This window comes from Chinchilla lanigera, unplaced genomic scaffold, assembly GCF_000276665.1.
Source record: "Chinchilla lanigera isolate Chin_1 unplaced genomic scaffold, ChiLan1.0 scaffold00011, whole genome shotgun sequence".
Taxonomy (NCBI): domain Eukaryota; kingdom Metazoa; phylum Chordata; class Mammalia; order Rodentia; family Chinchillidae; genus Chinchilla; species Chinchilla lanigera.
The window spans coordinates 18,949,403-18,972,138 of record NW_004955412.1 but is presented as its reverse complement, the minus strand read 5'-3'; the positions used below and the strand labels follow the sequence as shown (position 1 = coordinate 18,972,138).

At 47.1% G+C, this 22,736-nt stretch overlaps 1 protein-coding gene across 1 annotated transcript in view; it reads left to right on the top strand.

Annotated features, from left to right (window-relative positions):
- The window catches only part of Dscaml1 (Down syndrome cell adhesion molecule like 1), a 314,095-nt gene that overhangs the window by 50,400 nt on the left and 240,959 nt on the right, over nucleotides 1-22,736 (top strand). The gene's annotated exons all lie outside the window — the stretch shown is intronic.

The window sequence follows — 22,736 nt, the reverse complement described above, 5'->3', positions numbered from 1 at the left end:
GTTTAGGCATGGAATTCATCACTCCCACTCCCATCCCACAGGCCAGAAACCAAGCACCTGCCCCACCTAGACGTTTGGGAAAATAGAGTTCCTGGCTGGGTAGCTGCTTCTCAGCAACAGCTCCACAGTAGAAAAGGGGAGGCACCAATCTCTGGCAGACAGCTAGGCATCCCTGCCAAAAGCGTCTACTTCTGGGACTGCTGGGAGTGTTTATAAATCAGAGAACACAGAAATGTATCCAGCAACAGTAGGTGCTGGTAAATGTCCACCCCCCCACCCCATATTCTCAAACAAGGAACCCCCTTCAGGTTGCTCAACATCTCCATTTAGATCCGGGGCCAGCTGGCGGGAGCCTGCTGGGGTCCACGCACTTGTTGCAGGTGCACATTAGGCTGTGGTCTGGCTCTGGCCAAACCCAGCTGGGCAGTTCCTCCTGGCTGAGCCCAGCTGTGGATCTTCATTAGCACACTCTCCAGGAGACTTGAGCGTGCCAGCAGCAGTCCCAGGGCTGTGGTAATCAGCAGTCCTCAATTTCTTAAGCGACAAATATGGAGCTCTGGAGTCAAGATGGCCATAGCCAGATCTTGCTGTTTGCTAAGACCGGGCTTGTTCCTTTTAATAAGGTTTTTGCAGGATCTGTGAGCAGAGAAAGGCTTGCCATGGGGTAGTCAGCATCAGTAATGAGGTCCATTGACTGGGTCTAGGGCAGAAGAATAGGGAAGTACTGGCAATAGAGTCCTACAAACTCTAAATCCCAGTGTCAGACGTGGTGGCCAGCTATCATGGCTCGCCCAGGACTCGCTGGCTTTACACTGAAATCCCATCTCCCCAAAATTTCCTCCCTGTTTCTGTCCTGTGCAAACTGGATGGCTGGTTACTCTAGTGTTAGACATAGAAAAAAAGAGGGTAAAGGGTAAGAACTTTGGAGTCACACAGGCCTAAGTCCAAGTTTCTGGCAGCACAGCATAAGGCAAGTTCTGTGTTCTCTGTAAGTCTCAGTTTCCTCAACAGTAAAACGGGGTTCATAGGAACCATTGCACAGGCATTTCTGTGATTAGGTAGAGCAAAGCCTTCATGCACCATTTAATGACAAGGGGTTTTGTGCTGTGAAAATATCAAAGTACACTTTCACAGAGCGGCTCTGGCATGCCTGGGTGATACATTTTATAGGACCAGCATTGTATATGTGACCTGTTGTTGGTAGAAATGTCATTACGCAGCACATAACTGTATACATAAGGACGGTGTCCTTCCTCACCGTGGGTAATTCTTCAGTCCCTGTCTGATTCTGCCCTGTGACCAGGGATCCTCTCTCTCAAAAACAGACAGTCCATATCATCAAGAAATCAACCAATGACAAATGCTGGAGGGGCTATGGGGGAAAAGGAACCCTTCTCCACTGTTGGTGGGAGTGTAGACTGGTGTGACCACTGTGGAAATCAGTGTGGAGATTCCTAAAAACCTAGGATTAGAGGTCCCATTCAACCCAACTTTTTGCCTTCTGGGTATCTTCCCAGACGAATTAAAAACATTACACCACAGCAATATATGTGCACCAGTGTTTGTAGTAGCACAATTTGTAATAGCTAAATCCTGGAAACAACCCAAATGCCCATCAACCGAGAAATGGATAAAAAAGATGTGGTATTTTTAGACAATGGAGTACTACACAGCCATAAAGAAGGATAAACTGAGACTTTTATAGGTAAATGGATGCAACTTGAGATCATACTCATTAGTAAAGTAAATCAAACCATAATCATTAGTGAAATAAATCATATTGTCTCCCTGGTGTGAGAAATTGAAAGAGTCAATAAGGTCTAAAATGTACAGTAGATATTATGACATGGGAAGAAATTGTTAAAAGAGGAAAAAGGAACTAGGATGGGACAAAGGGAAAAGGAATGAAGGAAAAAGAAAAAATGCAAGCTAGTTATACTTTGTGTCTTAGTTCATAGAAAAGGAAGGGTTGTGCTAATATGAATTGGAGAATTGTTTATGCCCATATCTTGCACTCTGAGTAAACACTTTAAAGATAATAATATGCAATATATTGTTATTCTCCTATCATTTTGTTATGAAATTTTGTTTTATCTTTTCCCATAAAATAAAATTTTTTTAAAAAGAGGCAACCCATGCTCTTTTTGTCCAGCTGTGGTGGTTAAAAACATCCCTTCAGGAGTCTCTACCCGCGGGTAGAAATTCTGGACTTGGGGACATCACAGCTTCTCAACTCTAAAGGTGATATTCATGTACTCAGTTGCTGGCGTGGACAGATGCATGTGCAGACAAATATGCCCCGTCTCAGAGGGGCTTTGTGGGGTCTGTGGTGAGGAAATCACAGGCTCTAAGTTAGAACCAAACAGCAGTAAGCATGTGACAGTGCTGGCACCCACTTCCCCATCCTGGTCCTGGTCTCAGGTTTGCCCATTGTGGCCACCGTGTGAGACCTTGGGTGTGAGACAGGGTGACCCACTCATCCTGGTCTGCCTAGAACTGTCTTGGTCACCACAAATGGCTGTGCAGCACTGCTTCAGGGGAACTATTGCACGGCACACAACCCAAATACCTGCACAGAGCTGAACACACTGGGGTGGACAGTGGCTGACGTTTGACTTCAGTTTGAGGGCATTGTGTGACTCACACTGTGTGTGGTTGGAGTAAGCGATCACTACTTCCCAGGCCCTCCCTGTAGGCATATAGGCTTTGTGGGATTAAAGGCCTTTGATCTGTTTTATTTCGTTATCCATCCACATGTCTCAGGCTAGTGTTCTCAAACTTGCATGCGCTGGAAGTCTTGTTAAAACACAGGTTGCTGACTCTAAGCTCAGAGTTTCTGACAGGGTAGGTACGGAATGCAGCCCAGGGCTTTACATTTCTCACAGTGTCTCAGGTAACATTACGGGTCTAAGGGTACCCTTGAGAAGCATTATGATGGGTAGCTTTTCATGGCAGCCTGAATACTGGAGCCGGGAGACCAGTGTTCAGGTCTCTTCTCTGCGGCCTGCTAGTGACATCCGTTTAGACAGTATAACACCAGCTCTCTGAGCCTAATTTTTCTTTCTCTAGCAATTGGGAATAGTAACTCCTGCTTCCAGTAACGTGGGATGCTGTTTGGAGAATCAGATTGGACAATATGCAGCCAAGTGCTACAAGTTTCCTAACTGTACAGCGTTGTTTGTAGCTGGCCATTTCTTCTCTAGGGTATAAATGTTTTCCATCTGTCTTCTAGAAAAGACTGCTCCAGTCTTCTCCTTTTAGGGTGTGATAATACAGCTATGTATCTTTTACCATAAAAAGTCCCAAGAGGATGTTGTATAAAACTTGGAACTACAGACCAGGGACTCATGAAAGTAAGCCTCACAGTGCTGTGGTTTGGGCCTGGGTTCTAGATCCTGGATTCTAGGACATCCTCCAGAAGCCTCATGTATTCAGAGGTGGAGCTTTTGGAAGGTGACTGGATTATGGGAACACTGTACTCATCAATAGGGTAATCTACTGAGGAATCCATAGCTAAATGTGCTGCTAGGAGGCAAGATCTGGTCAGAAGGAGTGTGTCGTGGTGGCGGGCGTGACCAGAAAGGTGTATCTCCCTCCCTGCCTCCTCCTTTCACTCTCTGCTTCCTGGCTGTTGTGAATTAAAGAGCTTTCCTCCATCAGACCCTTGTACCATACCCTTCAGCCTTGGAGCTGACTGACCATGAACGGAAAATATAAGCCAAAATAAACCTCTCCTCCTTTAAGTTGTAGGTATCAAGTATTACGTTCCAACGCAGAAAAAACGACTAAGACACAGAAATGGTTATAACGGTATCAGCAGCCTGCACTATGGTTCTGGACCATGTAGGCATGGGACTGCCCCCAGGACATGGAAGTTAGCCCAGGAGGGGCCTGGGTGCCATGGTCTTTTCAACAAAGCAGAGACACCTAGGCTTTGACTCTGGAGCCCCAGGGGAGTGAGTAGGAGGCCAGTCATCCGTAGTTTTATGGATACATGTATAGATGCATTTCTATGGAGATCTGAGAAGCCTACAGGGGAACAGATGTGCGAGGAAACTTATGGGCACAGACACATAACAGCAGGTGAGGATGAAGCGTGGTTGACATTGACGTTGTGTGACTAGCGCTGAAGTCAGCCAGAGGGGTCTGGCTGATGTCAGCATCTAGGGGAAGATTTGAGAAAGAGTGAGCTAATTACTGCCAGACCCACAAAATTCTTTCTAGGGAGGGAATGACCTAGAATGCAAAGTAGGTTTCATTTTGTGTGGAAAACTGGGAGAATTCCTGCAAGAAAAGTACTCAGGAGGTAGGCATTGGTGGAATACTGGCAGAGGCTGAGGAAGAAGTTCACAGTGAGTGAGTGGAGAAGAGATGAATAGATACCACCTGAAACCATCCCTTTTAGAACAATGCATAATCCATAGCTCTAAGTGGGTGAATACCTACACACAATCATTCAACAGTAAACATCCACTGATTAGCCTACATTCTGCCAGTTTCAGGCGGCTATCATCTTTCACCTATGCAGACTGCAGTGGCTTCCTAACTGGTTTTGGTGCCTCCAGTGTTTTTCTTCCTCTACCTAAAAGAGATCTGATCGTATCGCTGCCTGAATTTAGGCCTTTCATGACCAGTCACTGTGTATGTAATAAATAACTACACTCGCTCTCTCAGTTATTCTGGGCTTCTCCCGGTCCACTGAGGCTGCCATGCCATCTCAGGTTCAGCTTTCCTCTGGATATTCCCATTGCCTGGGTTGCCCTTCTTGACCTGAGAAGTCCAAGTTGTCCTTCCTAACTGCCGCGCCCCCACATGTGTCTCCTAGGAAAACCTTCCCAGGGTTCAGCCTGGATCCACTGCAGCTGCTGGATTGTGGGTGTCATCGGTTTTGAGCTGGCATACAGAGTTAAGACACACCATCTTCTGTATAATACTAAACACCGTAAATGCATATGTCTGTGGTCTGGTATATTCCAAGTTCAGGACATGTAGACAGCATGTCGTTGCTCTCTAGGTCACATGCTCTAGTGTCATAGAGCACTGGATTTTCCTTTGGGTATGGCTGAGTGTTGGGCTCCACGTGTGCCCCTGGCGGAAGTGACTTCTTGTTCTCTCTGACCAACTGAGGTCTACTGGGGAACCAGACATGAACTTAACCCCTGTTTGCAATACTCAGACTAAGTTTAAATCCTGAAAGACCTTCTATCTGTTCTTTCTTTTTCACTGCAGAATAACTGGAAAGGAAAAAATGATTTAAAATGATATTTTGCTACTTATTATAACTAAGGCAGTCAAGGTCCAGGAAAGATAAAAAGAAAAAAAAAAAAAAGACTCATTCAAAACCAAGAGTAGAGTTCAAGCTTCTGAATCCACAAGATCATATTCTTTCAGCTGGGCAACATTGCCTCCTTAAATGGCAGATATTGAAAGATCTGCCAGTCTTTCTACAGGTAGAGCAGTTTATTGAGATACTGGTATGTCCCAGGTGCTTGACATATATGTTCTCATTTAGTCCTCTCCACTGCTCTGGTAGCTAGATCTGATTCACCTGTTTCACAGAGCAGGAGCCTGGAGGCAAAGGATGAAAAAGAATCTGCCCATGTTCGTAACAAGTGGTAACCCACCTCTTTAAGGTCTAAGAGACTTTAAAGTCCATTCTTATTATACTTTTCTGTGTTACGGGTGTCTTCTGCATTGTTGCTGAAAAAAAAAAAATCTTTTTCTGGTCAGTAAGAGGAGATGGTTCCATGATAACAAACAGTCCTAAGAAGGTTTTGGAAATGTGCATGTTTGAGGGAGGGGCTCTCTTAGCTGTAGAATGACTGAAGGAAGCCACTGGCATCCAGGGACAGGACTGGTGATACCAAAACACAACCTCACCCCAAGGTAGCCAGCCTCCGAGATGACCCTAAGGACCCCTCCCCTCCTGTATCCATGCCTCACGCAGCATTATCTCACATGGTCTGTGATGATGTCATTTCCAAGCTCTAGTTACGAAAGAGTGTGGTTTCTATCTTGGGCTCTTGCCCTTGGATCCCTGGCTCTGGGGAAAGCGAACATCAGCTTGTGAGTGGCCATATGGAGAAGCTCAGGTGGTGAGAACTAAAGCCACCAACCATCATCCTGAAGAACCGAGGCCTTGTGTAGCCCTGTAAATGACCTGGACACCACAATTCTTCAGCCCTAGAAGGACCTTGCGGTGACTGCAGTGATAGCCAACCTCTGTACAGTCTCGTGGAGCCTGTGAGGCAGAGTTACCCAGATCAGCCACTCCTGCATTCATGGCCCTCAGGAACTGTGTGAGGTTATAAATGATCCTCATTTTAAGCTGCTCAGTCTTGGGATAATTTTTTATGCAGCAGTAGATAACTAATACAGACTATTAAGAGACATGGCTAGTCGGATGTCTGAGAGAGCTCTGAGGAGCCCGCTAGGTAGGAATTAGATTCTGAGGGGCAGTGCTGATATGACGGTAGGAGTGTGAGGCCCTGTTTGCTTGTGGTAGGAGCTGTGGCTCCAGGCTTCCCGGCTCCTCCCTGGGTCCTGTGTCTGTCTGTCTTTCTGCACCTCTTCAGGGACTTGGGGTTGGGGGGAGGTATAGGAGTGGGAACAGTGTGACAGTGACAGCACCCGCTGGGCGCAGCTCCAGGCCCAGCACGGTCTGTGCTTTATTACGGCCCCTCTTGTTTTTCAAAACCTCTTTCATTTTGTATGAGCAGACAGATGTGAGGGCCTCGCCTGCTCACACAGGCTGCCGTTCTGGGAAAAGAGAAAGATATTTTGTGCTCCCCTCTCTTTCTACGGAGGGCCAGACTTCTTCTTCTTGATTCATTTTCTCATGTGCTTTTTAAAGGGGTGATTGTCTCGCCCTTGTTCCCCCCACAAACACACAGACCCTCTGCAAGAGCAGGTGTCTTGGATCTGCCTTCTTAGCCTGGGTGACCTTGAGCAATGCTGCGCTTTCTACATGCCCTAGTTTTTACATCTATAAAATGGGGGTGATAATTCGTAACCTGTAAGATTTGGCTTAAGATTATGAACATGAAAATCCTCCATAAACTCGTGACAGCATTCTGCCATTGGTGCTCTGTGTGGTCTTGGCCCACCGCTTTGTCTCTGTGGGCTTCTGATCTTCCAGTGGGAGTGGCAGCTGTGAGCTCCTGAGGAAGGGGATTCTGGGAGGCCAGGTTAGTCCACTGCCTTCCCCAGATAACCTGCAATGCTAAGTGATGCAGTGTGGTCCCTTGGGAGGAGCCACTGTGTGGCATGAGGAAGGACAGCAAAGGCCTCTCCATAGCCAGACCCACCTCCCCTTGAAGTGGTCCCCTGGGCCCCAGGCTTCCTCGCAGGAAAGGTGACTTCAGCCACCCACAGCCCAAACTACCATCAGCCAGAGAGGCAGCAGCAGTAGCTCTGCCTCTAGGTCTCCCAGGGTTCCCACTTTCCCTCAGTGTCGCATGACTGACTCCAGGTCCTCCAAAACTTGCCCCAGCCTCAACTCCCTGATGCCACCCTTCTCACACGTCTGTCATAAACGTGCACTGCTCATTTACTCCACACATCTTGATGAAGCACCCATTACATGGCTGGATACAGGCAGGGAGAAGCACAGGCAGTCTGCTCCCAGGGGGCTTTAAGAAGAGGAGAGGAAGTAACATCAGACAAACACAGTTGCTGTGGAAGAAGAGACCAAGGGGAGAGGACATGATGCGGGGATGGGGTCTGAGAAGGCTTTCCCAGGGAACCGAAGGTTCAGTAGAATCTTAAAATGAGAGTAGGTGCTGACCAGGCAAAGTGGGGGGAAAATTTCAAGGTGGCCCAAGTCCCCAAGAGCTTGGGTGCTGGCTAGCAACAGGCAAGTGGGGAGGAGGACTTAGGAGATGGGAAGGAGAGGGTGTTAAAAGAGATCTACATGGTTTTCTGGGGCTTTTCAGAGAAAAAGGATGGTTCCTCTGGGCCTGCACTCTCTCCCACCTTCCCCACCATAAAGTTCCCCACCTCATGCAGTCCTACTTCCCAGGGAAAGATCACCCCAGAGCTAAGTGAATCAGAGTGATAGTCTGTGCCTTTGTAGATGTCCTAACAGGGCACTAAGCAGAGACTTGGGAGAGAGGTGGAGAAGAGGGTGACCAGGGAGGTGATGTCTCCAGGTGGTCTCCTTACGGGCGATGCTTGCATACATGCATGCAGTTGGACCTTGGAACCCGAGCCCAGATGGTGCTCTTCCAATAATCCCCTCTGCTCATCCTCACTCTAACTAGTGCTTCCATCCATGGTCCATCGAGGAACCACTTGCCAGGCTGCTGATTCTGCAAGGTGATGTGACTTTGGGCAGGTTTCACCCATATCCTCTATTAATCTGCAGAACGCCTGCTACCACTTTGAGGCTACCACTCAGAGGTAGATTGGGACAACACAGCCATGCACAGGGAGCAAAGACCTGTGGAGTCTGAGCCATATCCCTCACCCACGCTTGTGGAGCCTCCCCTGGCACTAGGTATCCACAGCGGCCAGTGTGGGACCAAACTCTTTTGTTAGCATTCATTGGCTGTTTGCAGAGAGCCTACTCTGTGGCAGTGTTCAGGTAGCGCAAGGAGCATTCACAGATGCTTTCAGCAGGAACAGCACAACAAAAGGCTAGCTAAGGGCTGGCTGTTCTGGTCTTCCAGCTGTGTAGGGTCATAGACCCCTTCTACACTTTTCTCTGCTGCTGCTGCTTTGGGTCTTCCGGGCCTTTAGGACTAAGGCGACTAAGATACCTTTTGCAAGTCAGCTGCCTCCAAGCTCACCTACCCCATTGTTTCTGCTTTGCAGGTCTCCCACCCCTTGCACCCTCCTGATCCTCCCCTTTCCACCACGGTCCACGGACCCCTCTGTCCTCCTCTCTTGCCAGTTCACCCACGATGATGATATTCTTATTTAAAAATAAATCGCAGCAATCTTTAATTGCAGACTAAATAATTGCTCCATTTTATTTAAAAGTGGCTTTTGGAGGCTCTGGGAATAATTAGAAGAAAACATAGGGCAGAGCAGGGTGCATGTTTTCAAGTATATAATTTTTTATATTGTTATCATACCGATGTCTGTAGGATCTAGAAAAAGAAAGTGTGCCCCTCCTTCAGAGTTAGTCATGCACGATTTACATGCAATAATAACAATAATAATGGTAATAATAATAATTCCTGGCTTTTTCCGGGTTTCACAAATGGCTGCCAGGGATGCTGGGTAGTCGCTTGTGCTTTCCAGAAGGAAAGAGGTAAGAGCAGCTCCCTCTGCCTCCTGTGGACCATGCTGTCTGGGTGCAGAGCAGTCTGAGAAGCACTGAGCAGGTTCTGCTGGAGAGCTCTTGCCTGTCTGGAATTTCACCCTTCGTGCAAAGTCAGAGTGACAACTCCTGGGGTTTTAACCACCATTTAGTTCAAGCTGTCCTTTGTCTAATGGAGTCAACTAGGTCCCAAGAGGTGATCTTTCCCTTGGTCACAAGCCAGTTAATGACAGAGCCAGCAATAGGAGAGCAGCACGCCTAGAATCAGGAGGCTCTAGGTCCCGTGTCTAGGTCCCTTGTCTCTTGCCATATCACTACCGGTGCAATCCTGGCGACTTTTCTGCAGGCAACGATGCCTGTTTCTTATTTTGGAAACAATTAGTAATAGTGACACTTGTTTATTGTGAAGAACAAAGAAAGTAATATATGCAAAAGCTCCCAGCACAGCACCTATACACAGTAGATGCTCAAGCAGTGTTAGTCTTGTTTGCAGTGCTCCTCAGTCTGAGAGAGATATTTACTTGAAAATGTCCCTGGGAGGGGAAGCATCTTGGACCCTGGAGCTTGAGGACTTCTGGAGGACAGTTAAGCCCTTGATCTTGGAGGGGCCATGTGGAAGGAGAAGGGAGAGGAGGAGGGCATCCTCCTGGCTCAGCTGCCCAGCCTGGCCCTGCATAAGCCGTGCTGGGACACCTTCTTCTCTCCCAGTCCTTGGTGTGTTTTCTTCTCACTGTTTTGTGACCAGCTGGGTCTGCACAGGTTCAGGCCAGAAAAATGGGCTGTTGGGCTGGTTAGTCCACATTTCCTGAGCACCTACTGTATACCAGACTGCTGAGTAAGCTACAGAGACAAATAAGAGGTGGTTTCTGCCCTCTAGGAACGTAAAAGGCTGTGGCAAGACACGTTCATTAGACAGTGATGTTAAGTGACAGACAGAGCTACCTCTTGGGAGTTGTGGTGGGTGGGGTGGGGAAGTTGAGGAAATCCCAGGTTGGGCAAATAGGAGGTTGTGTTTTGTGAAGCAGCTGGGGAAGGCATCTGAGTGGGACCTCGAAGGATGTGTAAGAGTTGGGCAAAGGATGTTTATAAGAAGAGCCAGTGTGACCTAAGGCTGGGAGGTGGCAGCCTAGGGTACTGACTGGTGGCCTCAGGGGTTTGAATTAGGGTGTGTGCATTGTAAGCCTGGAAGAGAGTAGACAAGGCCAGAGAGGTGGGCAGGCTCTTGGGATGGATTTCCGGTGCCCATACTTGCCCTGCGCAGGATTCAGAACTTCTCAGGGGCACCAAAAGGCTGCAGTGCTTCCTGTGGACTTGGTTTTCCATGCCCTTCTGTGATCAGTGTCCTCTTTGGGGCAGAACAAGGCAGGCAACCTCTTGTTTCTTCCTTTTTTCCTTCCTTCTTTCTTTCAGTAGTGGTTTTATTATGGAATACTTTACAATTCACCCATTTAAAGAGTAAAGTAGGTGGTTTTTAGTATATCCACAGAGTTGGGCAACTATCAGCACATCCATTATAGAACATCTTCATCACCTACGAAAAACTCCATAGCCATTAGCAGTCATTCTCATCCTCCTCTGCCCCCACACCGTGACACTGGAAAACACTAACCTGGGTCTGCATAGATTCGTATATCTGGGCATTGTGCATAAATAGAACCATACAATATATTTTGTGTCACATTTTTTCACTTAACCTAATGTTTTCAAGGCTCATTTGTGTTGTAGTGTGAATCCACATTTTATTTATCCATTCATCCATTGATGATCATTTGGTTTGTTTCCACCTTTTGGCTATTATGAAAAATACTGCTATGAACATTTGTGTACACAATCTATGTGGACGTTTGTTGTCATTTCTCTTGCTAGACACCCAGGAGTGGAATTTCTGGGTCACATGGGGATTCTATGCTTAACCTCATGGGGAATCTTCAGACTGTTTTCCACAGTGGCTGCCCTATCAGACATCCCCACCAGCAGTCTCTGGATGGTCCAGTTTCTCTACATCCTCACCAAGTCGTGTGACTGTCTATATTTGTTTCTGACTGCTGCTGGGACAGATTACCACAAATGTAGAGGCTTAATCAACACAAGTCTATTGTCTTATAGTTCTGGAGATCAGAAGTCTGAAATGGTCTCATAGGGCTAAAATAAAAGTGCCAGCAGTATTGTGTTTCTTGTGGGGGCTCTAGAGGAGATTCTGTTTCTTTGCTACTTCCAGCCTCTAGAAACTGCCCACACTCCTTAGCTTGTGGTCACTTCCAACTTCAGACCCAGCAATTGTATCATTCTGACCCTGGCTTTTGTTGTCATATCTCCTTCTCTGACTCAGATGCCTCCCTGTTTCACTTAGAATAACCCTTGTAATTATATTGGGCCCACTTGGATAATCCAGGGTAACCTCCCCATCCCAAAATCCTTATTCTAATCATGCCTGCAAGCTTCCTCTTGCCGGGTAAGGTAACACAGGTTCCAGAGGATTAGGATGGTAGACAACAGCAGAGGGCCATTCTGATTCTGGCCACACAACAGCTAACCCATGTAAAGTGGTGTCCAGTGGCTTTAATTTTCATTTCCCTGATGGGTAATGATGTGAGGCATCTTTTCAAGTGCTTAATGATCATTTATATATCTTCTTTGAGGAAGTGTCTATTCAGCTCCTTAGTCCACTTTTAAATTCAATTGTCTTTTTATTATTGAGTTGTAAGAATTCTTTATATATATTCTAGAGACAAATCCCTAACTAGATATATGATTTACAAATATTCTCTCTCATTCTGTAGGCTGTCCTTTCACTCTTAGTGGAGTCATTTGAACCACAAGATGTTTTAATTTTTATGAAATCCAATTTATCTGCTTTTTAATTTTTACTTGTGCTTCGGTATCATATTTAAGAATCTTACTGCCTAATCTGAGATCATGACATTTTATTCCTATATGTTTTTCTAAGAGTTTTATTTTTTAGTTCTCAGATTTAGGCCTTTGTTCCATTTTGAATTAATTTTTTTTTGAAATGGTGTGAGGTAGGGATCCAACTCTGTTCTTTTGCAGTGATTCAGTAGTCACCACAGTCTTTGTTGAAAAGACTGTCCTTTCTTCATTGAATGGTCTTGGTTCCCTTGTTGAAATCAGTTGACCCTAACTGTGAGGTTTATTTCTGGACTCTCATTTCTATTCTGTTGCTTTAAATACCTGTTCTTATGTCAGTACCACACTATCTTGATTACTATAGTTTTGTAATAAGTTTGGAAATCAGGAAATATGAATCCTCCAGCTTTGTTCTCCCCTCCCTCCATAAGGTTTCTGTGGCTCCTCTAAGGCCGTTGAAAGTCTTCATGAATTCTGAGAGCAGCTCATCAGTTTCTACAAAGAAACCAGGTAGAATTCTGACAGAGACTCTGTGCTTGAATCTGTAGATTGTTTTTGGAGGGTAGCCATTTTTAACAGTATTATCTTTCAGTCTGAGCATGAGATGTTTTTCCACATATTTAGATTTTCTTTAATTATTTTCAATAATATTTTATGCCCTTTCAAATTAAAATACCTCTAAGTATTTTGTTCTCTTTGACACTATTGTAAATAGAATTCTCATTTTCACTTTTGGCTTTTTCTGTGTTCAGAAATGTCATAGATTTTTGCCTATTAATATTGTAACCTGTAACCTTCCTGAACTTGTTTATTAATTAGAATAATTTTTAGGGGGCTGGGAATTTAGCTCAGTGGCACAGCACCTGCCTGGCAAGTGCAAGGTCATGAGTTCGATTCCTGGTACTGGAAAACCCCCCCCACCAAAAAAAGAGTAATTTTTAGTAGGTTCCTTAGGGTTTTCTACATGGAAGATTGTGCCACTTATAAATAGAAGGTAGTTTTACTTCTTCCTTTCTTATCTGGATGACTTTTCTTTCATTATCTTACCCAATAGCCCTGCTTAGAATCCCAGGTATAGTGTTGACAAAAGTGGTGAGAGGCATATCATTGCTTTGTTCCTGTTCTTAAGGAGAACACATTTGCTCTTCAAGCATCAAATATGGTGTTAGCTATAGATTTTCATAGATTGCCTTTATCAGGTTGAGGAAGTTTCCTTCTAGTTCACATCTTCTGAGTGTTTTTATCTTGAAGGAATGTTGAAGTTTGCTAAGTGCCTTTTTGTGTGTGTCTGTCAAGATGACCACGTGGTTTTTGTCCCTTATTCTTTCGATGTGGTGTATTAGGTTAGTTGATTGGCTAATGTTAAACCAACCTTACATTCCTGAGATAAACAGCACTTGGTTATAGTAGATAGTATTTTTTATATGTTTCTGCATTCATTTTGCTGGTATTAAGCAACCATTCTGATATCAGAATTCCTTGTGGGTAGCTAAGCACTGCTCCTTCCTCCTAAACCATCCTACAAACTCATCTGCAAATATCCTCCTAACTTCCCTTGGCTCATCTTGCCCATATTAGCCTAAGAACCTGAGCCCCTTGTCTTTAAAGTTGGCTCAGACTTCATCCGGGGTGGAAAGCCTTCTTCAGCAACTCCCTTCCCCAAACCTGTGTGCTGACCTCAGCTGCCTTGCTTGGGAGCCATTCTTGGCGTCCAGCTGGTTGCAGTGCTAGTTGCTGTCTCCTGTGGTTGTCTATTAAACCGTGCGCCTGCCCGGCAGGAATGCCAGTTCCTCTAAGCTCAGGGTCATTATCCTATTTGCCTAGCAACATTCTCAGTTTGTCAAATGTCTTGTGTCTACCTGCCCAGGTAGACAAGAAATTGGGGACATCTGGGGGGGGTGATTTAGTGTCTTGAGATAGTATAAATGGTTTTAAAACATATTTAAAAGAGACAAAATCCATAATTCAAATGGAATCTCATATAGACTCTGACATTTAAGACATACAAAAGGGCTGCAGGGATTAAAGCAGGAGTAGAAGCCCTGAGTGTTGTCCACGGTGCCTTGTTCTTGCTTCTGTTGTCTGCTCCTTAGGTCCTCAGGGAGCTCCTTGGAAACCCTGTGACTTCACAGGACAGAGTTGGGAAATCACAGTGCTGTGGAAAGAACCCTGGACTGTCTCCATCTCAGTGGCTTTGGGCATTTGGTCTTCCCTCTTGGCGCCTGGTCTCCTCCTTAAAGGAAAGGCCATACCCGGTCAGAATGGGCATAAAGTAGCATGGAAAAATCATTTCCATTTCCTCTGCTTCCAGTTGACCTGGGATCTCTGCTCTGAATCCAAAATCCTCTGTGCAGATTTCCAGGGAGCCTCAGTGGAGTATGAAGGAGCCCAGGATGAAATGACCCTCAAAGCCTGTCTCAGTCCGGAGTGTATAGTTTATACTGACACTCATGTTCTCTTGCACAGCAAAGGCAGGTCGGGTGGTAATCACAACAACCTGCAAGATTTACCTTGCTCCTGGATTCTTCGTAGGACCCTGAACCAAGGGGCTAAAGGGCAGCTCAGTCCTATACTGAGTGGCCCTGAAGGTGGGCATGGGAACCAGGCTACTCCTAGGCAGTCCAAGAGGGTCTTAAGTCTTAAGTGATCTGTGGACAGACCTAAAAACAAGATGCTGCAGGTAGCCATAGCAGCATTAACCCTGACCTGAGTGGAGTTTAAAAAACCTTCTTGTGGGCAAAGTCCATTCTGATCTGGGTTGCCCAACAGCCTGGCAAGGCAGTTATGACAAGGTATTGAGCCTCCATGTTGTGTATAAGGAAGTTGAGACCAAGAAAGTGGAATGCCTTGTCTAATGTCACATAGCTGATTAAGACTGACCTGGGTCCCCTTCCTAGCTCTCTGGCTTTTGTCTGTTGCTCTTTCCCCGCCATCCTGTCCTCTTCTACTTCTGATCCTCACCTGGACTCTCACCTGTACTCTAAGCTGATTACAGCACAGCACAGGGAGGGCTGGAAGGGTTCAGAAGGTGACAGCCACCAGGAACCACAAGGGCAGGCTGAGGACAGAGTGTGAACCAGAAGTCCCAGCAGTGACAGGGAGTCAGACACCAGTAGCAGGCAGCCTATTGGTGCAAAGGCTGGGAAGGAGAGCCCTAATCTCTGGCCTCAAAGCATTTTAAGATCTGCAGGACATACTTGAGTCCTGGTCTTTCCTCAAGCTGTGAGCATGAGAACTGCCTTCAGGAACACAAAGACCCCATGGCTCTGACCCCCTTTGCTGGATACCCTTGTGTTGTTCAGAGGTGACTTTCTGTTCTAATCCAGCATCTTCTCAGAGTTAAGGATAAAATGCAAGTGGTGAAGTGGACCAGCAGTCCCTGTGTGGCGGGAGGGGGCTGAGGACAGCTTCTCCAGGCAGACCAAGTGCTACCCTGGCACAGGCTGAGTGTCCAGACATGAATGTCTGGGACTCTTGGCTTCTGCTGACATCTGCCTGCTTTTAAGCTCCATCTGACAGACTACAATTAGAGGTTCAGACCTTTGACTTAGGAATTTGTCCTGAGTTAGAAGGCAAATGCAGCAGAAAGATGTGCTAGGCAACACAGCCACACCCAATCTAGGGTAAGTGAGTGAATCCATCCTTCCTGGAAAGAGAGCTGTGCTCAGGGAAAGTGCAGAGCATGGTTCCTAAGAGGGGAAGAGAGTTAGGGCTAGGGCCATTGTCAACCCCTGGGCAATTATCTACTATTTTTCTGAGGCTTGTCTATCATCCCATATTTCAAAAGGTTAGTGTGGTCTTGGTAGTCAGATATGATAGAAAATTTTTATCATCAATGATGATAATAGTGAATCTGGATTCAAATTCTACCTCCTCTACTTCGTAGCTGTATGTCCTTGGGTAGATTATTTAAACTTTCTGTGCCTATGTCCTTCATTTATAAAGTTGAGGCAAGAGTGGCATCTACTCCAGGATTTTGCTGGAATTAATTTTATGAGTCAATGAATGTAAAAGGTGTAGAACTGTCTGGCACAGATGGTAACTATGGTACACACTAAAAGAATGTCAGACATCATCATTATTCATAGGTACCCACATTCGCTGATCTCAGGCCAAATGCTCCCCAGGGTACAGCATGTGCTGCATGATTGCTTTGGCTGGTACATCAAGGCCTCCTGTCCTCCAGGGCCGTTCCTGCTGTTCCTGTTTGCTTGCAGGCCCTAGGTGCCCCCCACATCTGGAATCCAAGGTCATGGTCCCGCTGTCATTCCCAAAACTCGTCTCAATGCTGTGGTTGACCAGGTGACGGGCCCCGCAGTCTACTTCCTTCACTTTGGGAACTTGGGGTCACCTAGAGTGTTCATCTGATAGTCTCATGAAGAATGAGCTGAAGTCTTGGTCTCCTCCCTCCCACAGACCTGTGAGGTCCTGGCTGTGCCTTCTTGCACCCTTTCCCCCGAGGCAGTGGCAGCATCTCTAAAGCACAGAGAAATGTGTCCACTGACCTTAGAGTCATATAAATAAAACTTAAAATATATGCAATAGGTACAAATAAGTCAAATGATTTTTCTGTGCTAACAATAACAAATTGCTCTGAAGTGCTATCTCTCATCCCATATAGAAGAATTTCTTTAATGGTCCAAATGCCACCACCTAAAACACTCACTTTTACACATGTACACCCACACACCCACACACACACACACACATAACCATATTTAATCTTTATGACAGTGGAAACCATTACCCCTTTTGTAGATGAGGAAACAGGCTTAAGGAAGCCAAGCAACTTACCTGGACTTTTAGCCTCAGAGCAGTTTACCCCTTTGCACTGTCTTGCCTCATGGGGTCCTGTGGGCTGCAGGCCCCAGAGAGGGTGGTCAGGCTGCTGCCTGGCCTGGGCTGAGGATGTCAGGCATAGGGAGGTCTCTTTTGTCACCTCACAGTATGGCTCGAGGGCATGGATAGGAGAAGCTGGGTGTGAGGGAGGTGAGGTCAAGCCCCTGGGAAGGCTCAGTGACCCAGCTGGAATGGCTGAAGACGCATAGCAGCTGGGGCTTGGGCTCTCTAAGGCTGGGGGACCCAGTCCCTGCTAACTCCCTATATCGGCCTGCCTGCCTGTCTGTCTGTCTGTCTGTCTCTCTCCATACCCACAGTCTGTTCCCTCTTCAGAGGCCCCAAAGCCTCCTGACACTCCAGCAACTCCCGAAGCCTAAGTCCATACCCTGGGAGGGCCCACTCCTCCTGCAGACCCTCTGCCGACAAGGCAGTGGGGGCGGGGTGCTTTTTGGCTCTGCAGAAACTGATCAGAACGGATGATATGTTTTCACTCTGCTGTGTTCAACAGTGCAGATCGGACAGGGAGAGGAAACGAGAAAGATAAGTGGGAAATAAATCACCCAACTTGATTTAGTCATAATAGTAAGGAGAGGGGGATTGCTGAGCAGCGATCAAAACCTCAATCAGCAGCTCAGACAGGAGGTGGAGCTTCCTTTGCCTGTACCAGCTTTTTGCCCCCTCTGCAGAGGGCAATGTTTCTGGTGAGGGGTGTTGTGAAGCACTGTGTGTCCACTATGAGTTCACCAGAACCCCCGAGGCACAGAGGCCATGTTGCCTAAGACTCTCATGCCCTCCAAGGGCAGTGGACAGAGCGATCCCTGCCGTGTCCACCAAAATCTGCTCCTTGCATCTGAGAAGGGCTTCTGCCTATTGAGTATCTCAGCAAGAGGCAACCGGGAATGCGGGAGGCTCCAGATGCGCTTATAGCCTCTGATACATCTCTTCTTTTTTTCCACTCCTGGGGATTGAACCCAAAGCCTTTGCACTGAGCTACATCCCCAACCCTTATTTATTTATTTATTTATCTATTTATTTATTTATTTGAGGCAGCATCTCACTAAGATGCCCAGCCTGGGCTTCAACTTGCAGTTCTCCTGGAGCGCTGAGCTTATAGGCGTGCACTACCACATCTGGCTGATTCCTCTTATTTTTAGTGTTCTTCACAGACCATCTCAGTCTTCCTTTTTCCCCAGGCAGGACTGGGCCCCACTCCTCCAGTCTGCTCTTTGGGGACATCCTGAGAAAGTGAAGTCACCTTCTCCCTGCTTATCCTGGTCTCTCGCTCGTTGCAGTGCAGGCAGGTCTCCCCTGGAGCCCTCCACTGCATTTCTAGGCCATTCCCTGTGTCTGCATGGATCAGTACCCATTGCAGGAAGGCAAAGCCCTTGTACCAGAGCCTGGGACCAGTGGAGATTGCTGTAGGGGTGGGACAAAGGCAGTGACTCTCAGAGACCGGGCGTTAGGGAGAGGACAGTGTAAGTGACGCGGGAATATCTATTCCAATTCAGGAAGGGATATCTGCTCTGGCAAGTTATAAAACACTGTTCCCACTGAGGCTGTAGAATTACTTACAGGAGCCACAATGAAACCAGACAACCTTTCAATCAAGCTGCCTCTTGTTCCTGCTTCAAGGCTGGAGAAATAAATATTGAGCAAATAAAGTTAGTCAGCATCTGAGCATTTTAATGAATAAAGAGTAGCAGGAAGGCTGGGGGAGCGGGGAGCTGCGCTCGTCCCGGAGGACAGGCTGTGTCAGGCTATGTGTCTGCTTCTGCCTTCCCAGCACCTGCCACAGCCCCTGCCCTGTGTGTGTAGCACGGTTCCCTCCTGCGCCCCTCCCACTCTGGTCCAGAGTCCTGGAATTCACATGTCCGCTGTCTTGTGCGGGGCACACCAGGTGGGCTGCAGGTGACAAGGATGCAGCCAGAGCAGGGAGCCAAGTGACTCCGTGCCCTTGCCCTGAGAAAGTCACATTCACCACAGACCAGAAGTCACCTCTGGTCTGTTTATCGCTCTCTAGAAGGAAGGCTAAACTCCAGGTGAGCTGAGACTTGGAGAAGGGGAAACGGCACAGCCCTAGGAAGGGGCTTTTCAAGTTGCTGTTGTAGCTAGAACAAGAAAGCACCAGTTTGCTGAGGGTCCCAGTGGTGTAAGGTCAGCGGAAGATGAAGGACAGGCTGGGAGCCACTCTGTCCAAGGGAAGAAAGCTCAGACTGGGAAAGGTAGCGCAAACCCAGGTAGGACCCGAGCCTGAGAGGCTGCAGACATCAGAAGTGGTGATGAGGTTGTATAAACACTCTAGGCGCATCTTCTGGCCCAGGTCATTCCCTCCCTCCCGGGTGCAGAGGGGAAACACAGCAGATGAAGTTGCTAAATCACCAGGGCCTCTCTGGGGGCCATACGGACGTGGAGAGCTGGCTAGAAGTGGGGAGAGAGGCAAATGTGGCTTTTCTCTTCAAAGTGGAAACGCGGGTGAACGCTGCAAATGATCTATGGATGAGTTCAATACCAGCACTGGGCAGGCTGCTAGGACAGCCGTGGGTGGGGCCTTTGGACCAAAGGGATGGAAGGAGGCATCACTAGAGCTCAGGATGGGTTCACTGTAAATATGTCGTGCCAGCCTGGGGCCACAGTCTCTCTTTTTCTATGAAAGACTGATAGATCAAAGTAATATCCTGGATATAGGGTGAAGATTTGAGTGAGGCACTTGTCATAATCTCTCGTGGCAACCTTGGGGACAAGCTGAGGATTTGTCACCCGGATAGCATCCAGTGGGGGGCATTTGCAGCAGACCAAGGGGAGTGAATACCTAATAGACTGAGATCAAACTGGAGGAACATTTTTCAGGCTGTGGGACTCCTCTGTCCTTTTCAGGATGTGATCAGTGACTCTGGTGCAAGGGTGACATTCATTACTAATAAAATTTACTAGTGACCTAAAACTACACAGGGTAATAAATACCATGTATAATAGTAATAATAAGAAAAATCATAGCGAATAACTAATGCTCTACAGCACTTACCATGTGCCACGCACTGTGCTTAAACACACAACATTTAATTTTTGAGGTAGGCTATAGCCAGATTCCCATTTTGCAGGTGAGGAAACTGGGGGCTGAGAGGTTAAGGTCATGGGACCAGCTTTCTGTTCAGGCTATCTGGCCCCAGAACCTGGGCTCTTAACCCCTAGCGATGAAACAGGTGTGATAGCAAGTGACTTCAGTGGACTAGGATTGTGACAGAACAGGAGATGAAGTCTAACAGGGTCTACAGTTTCTAGAGGGCATCGAAACAGGTGGGCTACAAAACTTGTCAGCAGCACATCTAAAAACTCGGGTGGGGGATTTGTTGGCTATGTTGCAGATAGCCACAGTGAGGCCATAGGCCTAGGCTCAGGGCTCTACCTTTTTAAAAGGACAGTGACACAATGGAGCAGGCTGGGCCAGAGAAAAGGGTCAGGATGTGGAGGCAGGAACTCTTGACTATAATGTACCAGCTGCTGAGAAGTGCTTGAGAGGGCTGGAGTCAGCCTGGGGAGGGCACCTGGAGCTGGCATGAGAGCAGTCTTGAACTCACTGTGGGCCCCCAAGGGAAGACCCGGACTCCAAGGGCAGACAGCACAGCACGTTTTGGCCCAGTGCAGAGGGACACAGTCTGGCTCTTCAGCCTCAGCTTCCTGGCTGCTCCTCTTCCAGCCCCACTGCAGGCTTTTCTCCTTCAGCCTGTCTGACTCCATCTGGGTACTTTGTCCTGCTAATTCCGAGGCTGGGAGGGCGTGTGCTCTCTTTAAGCCGTTCAGCCCTAATTAGAAGTTCCTGACAGCTTGTTTGGGGCCCTGTCAGCCTCTCTGACTCGCCTTGCACCAATAAGTAAAAAGGAAAATTGCTATTCTTTCTCTACCTGGATGCCTGGTGTCATTGTGAGTGGCATGTGTGGTGGGCACTTGGCTAAGTGCTCTGTGCTGGGCATGCTGTGCTGAGTCAGCCAGGCAGGCAGCCAGGCAGGGCCCTGTCCCAGAGCTCCAGTGCCTGGGCCCGGAGAGGCTTGACTGGGGCAGCCCGCTGAGGCCACAGAGATGCAAATGGCCAGGTTGTGCATACCCAGATTTCGGGTGCTTTTGAACACACCTTTGAAAGCCCACATATTTCTTTTCCCCATGACTGTTGTGGGGATAGGTGGGCACTCTCGGAGGCCGAGGGCTGGATGTTTTATTTTTCTAGTGACAAGGGAAGTCTTGAGCCTGCTGACCTGCCTCCAAAGCCTTGCAAGTTAAAACACAAGACTGGAACTAGACCACTCAGGCTCAGAGCTGTTTTTGCCACTGATAAACTGCCATTGGGCAACTCCTTTCAACTCTCTGGACTTACTTTTGACATCTGTAAAATAGGAGTGATAACTGAGTCGTAAGGATTAAACAAAGCCTTCAGAACAGTGCCTGATACCATGGAAGCACTCTACAAATGCCAACTATTATTGTTTTTATAAGGTACTTAACTTGAGTCTTATAGTTAATGGTTTGAATTCCAGTTACATTACATATTAACCCTGAGATCTTGGGCAGTGTACCTGAGATTTGTTATTTCAAAAAATAGGTATAATAACAACATCCTCCCTCAGGATTATTGTGAGGACTAAATGAATATAAAACACTTAGCACACTACACAGGTCAGCAGATGACAACCTACCTCAGCACTAGTCAGCTCTATAATACCATAACAAAATACTTGAGATAATCAATTTAAACAGAGGAAAGGTTTACTTTGGATCATAGTTTTGGAGTTTTTAGTACATGCTCAGTTGGCCCTGTTGCTTTCGGGCCTGCAGCAGGCAGCATGTCACAGTGGAAGTGTGTGGTAAAGGAAGCCCACGCACCTCACAGCCAGTAATCAAAGAGAGAAAGAGGAAGGAGACTAGAGTCCCATAATCTGCTTCAGGGGCAAACCCCAAATAACCTACCTCCCCACCAAGCCTCTTAAAGATCTCACCAACCTTCCAAAAGCACCACAGGTTGGGGGTCAGGCCTTTAACATAGGGGCCTCTGGGGGACAGTTATCCAAACCCTGGCAATCCATTTTTATAAATAAAGTTTTATTTAAACACAGCAACTGTCTTTCCTTTAAGTACTGTCTGTACTTCTTTCCGGCTACAATTGTAGAGCGGAGCACTGCCGTGGAAGCTGAACATACTTACTGCCTGGCCCTTCACAAGAAACTGCTGGTCTCAGGGCTAGAACCTGTAAGTGCTCATTAAACTCTAGCTGATGGTATCAACAAGTAATTGTAATTCTCACAGGGCTGTACTAAAGAATCTGAGGCCATGTTTGTAGGCACAGGCAGCTACTGAGATTTTCTAACCAGAGAGTGTTTTAAAGGCCTTTTTGATGGGGGTGAGGAGATTTTTGGACATTCATCTTGTTTATGGGTATTTTTAGAAGAGAAAACTAGGAGCAACATTTAGTAGTGTCACACACCCTTCCCTGGCCACATAGTTCCTTTTTCAAGGATCATCAGGAACTAGGGAGCTGCCCCTCGCTCAGCTCCACTGACTCACTGTACCAGCGAGGAAACTTTCCTTCCTTCCTAGGTGCATGGCCCGCTTATCCTGCCCTGAGGAATCCCTGGCTTGATCTCAGGTATCCAGAGCTGTCCAATCATTCGATGAAGGCATTCAGCTCTACAAAAACTGAGTTCGTAACTGCTTGTTCTTGCTTTGTTGCCGCTGGCCCCCACACAGGGGCTTGTGCAGGGTCCTGGGAGGCACCTCCATC